The 3,402-nt window shown below is 36.7% G+C and overlaps 1 long non-coding RNA gene across 1 annotated transcript; it reads left to right on the top strand.

Annotated features, from left to right (window-relative positions):
* The first annotated feature begins 259 nt into the window (after nucleotides 1–259).
* Nucleotides 260–1,108, top strand: LOC306989800. Its single transcript, XR_013795738.1, has 3 exons — nucleotides 260–366; nucleotides 804–893; nucleotides 1,017–1,108. It is a non-coding gene; the product is annotated as an uncharacterized lncRNA (long non-coding RNA).
* Nucleotides 1,109–3,402: the final 2,294 nt, after the last annotated feature.

Below are 3,402 nucleotides of genomic sequence, written 5' to 3'. Positions count from 1 at the left end.
TCTATTTTTCCTGTGAAGGACAAATAGCCTAAATGTATGTAATCTCTCTATTTATAAGGTAGCCTATTTTGAATTTCTCGAGATCACAACTTCGTGAAATTCGCGAAGGAATTTCTCGCGATCATTGACCTGATGAGATGATAGATAATGACGAGTGAATGATGGGTAATGAGAGCATATCAACAACACGAGAAGACAAATGTGGCCTCTCTGCTAAAATTGCCAGGGCCTCTTTTTGGTGCCAGTCCGCCACTGCTCACATACACATGCACTGAAAATTGAAAAAACTTTTAGCCTTTTATGTTCAAACTGGAGTCAGACAATGATGGAGAGACTCAAAAAGAAGTGACAGGACATTTCTGAATGGTTAGTTGATTAATTTATGTAGCTTATGTGTAGTTATCTTCTAGTCATTGATTTGCATATTCTGTCTTGATAATCTATAAATCGCGTTCCTGGGGGCGGGGTTTATGTAATTTTTTTTATGGGGGACAGAACTGTGTATATTAGTACATTCTGAACATTCAACATATTCATAACATCTGTTTCAACTGAAATAAATACTGCGCCAGTTTTGTCAAAGTGCATAATTTACATTAAGTAGCTCTGTTATATTTCTGAGTTCACTTTGTCCGTGTGTGAGAGTTGCTTTGATTGGAGGTGATGGGTACCTGAGTGCCGGCCTGTCATCCTCAGCTGTGTGTGATTCAAACAAAAGTATATCCTTAGTGTCTCTTAATCATCAGAGACAAGAGGAAACTCCTTTTGACAAATATGCCCTGTCACATCTTTTCCCCTAACAGAAGTACAGCTTCCATTCAAGAGTTTGACGTAGATGCTGGTAATACTGCGGAGTGCCCTCTGGATAAAGGCATATTTGTGATGCTTGCAAGGTACATCACTTACAATGCTTTAGGGCTATTTTCTGATTTATGTCCATGAACTAATTTAAAAATGAATCTGTGAATTCATTTAAAATGATAATAAGGTTCATTTAGAAATCTGTGAATTCACAGCTGCCAAAAGGAAGCCTGTAGGAAGATTTCAGTGAAATAAAATGCCTTGGAGGTTGCAATGACAAGTTGAGAAAAAATGACAAGTGGCATACGGCAAATCTTCAGGGCTCTGCACACAAATGATGACGTCATACACGAGCATTTGTAATTTAGCCCTCTTTTGAATACTTTTAACTTTATATTTGAGAATGATCCAACGAGCACATTTTTGCTTCAATGGAAGAACATGCACACACACACACACACACACACACACACACACACACACACACACACACACACACACACACACACACACACACACACACACACACACACACACACACACACACACACACACACACACACACACACACACACACACACACACACACACACGCACACACACACACACACACAACACACCAAAACTTTGCTGATTTTCTAATTTAAAAACATTTGTTATTATTATCGATGTAGAAAAAAGTTTCAGGATTTTTTAGATGAAAAGAATGAACAGCATTTATTTGAAATAGATTTTTTTTGATAACAGTGTTAAAGCCTTTACTGTCACGTTTGATTAATTTAATACATCATTGCTGAATAAAAATATTATTTGAAAAAAATAATTGATACAGGGGCCTTTATTTTTTGTATTTTTGCGTTTTTGTAGTGATCATGACTCTGTTGTCTTTGTCTGGAGGTAACAAAAGGCATTTCTAAAAGCAATGCTGCTGCATCATGGATGAGCAAATTCGTTTTTGTTTTGATCAGGGACTCACTCAAGCTGAAATGACTCCATGTCTGTCAGTAACAGACCACTTCCAAATGTCCAAACTACCCACTTGTGCAAAAAAATCAAGATGACGAGAAAACACACTTTTACTTTGAAATCACGATAAAACAATACAGAGAAATTTGGCCTCTTCCAGAATGAAACTTCGTTCGAATGTGGCTGTTTGTGCAGAATAAAATCATACATGCAAATTGAATCATAATATAATATAGCATGCTCATACTGCTGTAAGGAGGCCCCTGCATCGTGTCGGAGCCTGTGGGGGTGTCGCATGCGCCCGTCGTAATGACCTTTGTTAACCAAACGCACTTTCAACAAGATCATCACCATTCTTTGAACAATTGAAACCTCCATATGAACCTGTAATACTAATATGTGTAAGGATCCATGAACATTCAGTGCCATTTGTCTTCATATCATGAGGTCTAAAGCATCATACGAGCAATCATGAGGCCGCGTCGGGGAGAAGTGTTGCCTTTGCTTATAGGAGCGGATGAGCGATGTGTGAAATGGATTTTTGTGCTCTGCTGTGCTCCTTTCACACTCTGGGCTATCATAAGCTCCGCTAATTCAGCTGCATTGCCTCAGCCCACGTTAATTATAGACTCATTGACAACAGCTCTTACTTCGGAGCAATCTACCCACCGTGCCGGCTTATTGAGGGTCGACTGAAATGAGATGGAGTTTTATGAAAGCCCCCAGAAACTGCAGTGATGGCCTAAAGCAATGCTGATGATAATTAGATCCTGTGGCAGAGCTGGAAAACGAAGTTAATGCTTTACTTGAACCCTGTAGTCATGAGACATGCCAAGGATGTCAACTTTCTCTTGTCACAACATCGTAATATAAATGTCTGCTGCATGACAGAGCAGCTTGAGTCACCATGTGGAATGATAGTGACAGGCCTTATACATGCTGTTTTACATCACAAATGGCAGGAAGATTTAAACAAAGGTAAACTAAGGCACACTGGAGTTTTACTGAGGGTAGAAAGGAATACATTATTACAAATTCTGTTACATTTGCATGGAATGTTTTATTTTAAGTTAAAGCGTTAATATTTTCACTTATTTGTAAGTTATTGATAGGTATGTTTTTGCATAAACAACATGGGCAACATGTGACAGGTTAAACTTACATTACTTTAGTATTTTTACTATAGCACTAAGTATTTTTTCCCCTCCTTATTTTTTGAAAAGGATTAGAACATATACACTCACATGAGATCACATAACCTGCTAAATATTTCTAATTTTGTCTGGGTAGGGCCCTGTTATTAGATACTTTTGCTTGATAAAAAAAAACATGCCTGACTGTAAAAAAATAACTATAATCACTAACTGTATTGGGGACGGGACTCAGTAAGATTCTTTAATATTCAGTATGATTCACCAATGCTTAATTTATTTGATCAAAAATACAGCAAAAACAGTAATGTTGTGAAATAAACATTTAACTTAATATTTTTTGTAAAGTTTTTAGGATTCTTTTATGAATATGAAGTTTGAAAAACACCATTTATTTTAAATATTTTTTTCTTTTGAAACAATGTAAAAGTATTTTACAATTTAATGCATCCTTTCTGAATAAAAGTGCAAATTTTATTTTCAA

This window comes from Phoxinus phoxinus (assembly GCF_949152265.1).
Source record: "Phoxinus phoxinus genome assembly, chromosome: 21".
Lineage (NCBI taxonomy): Eukaryota > Metazoa > Chordata > Actinopteri > Cypriniformes > Leuciscidae > Phoxinus > Phoxinus phoxinus.
The sequence above is the reverse complement of the archived record's forward strand: the minus strand, read 5'-3'. Positions and strand labels throughout refer to the sequence as shown.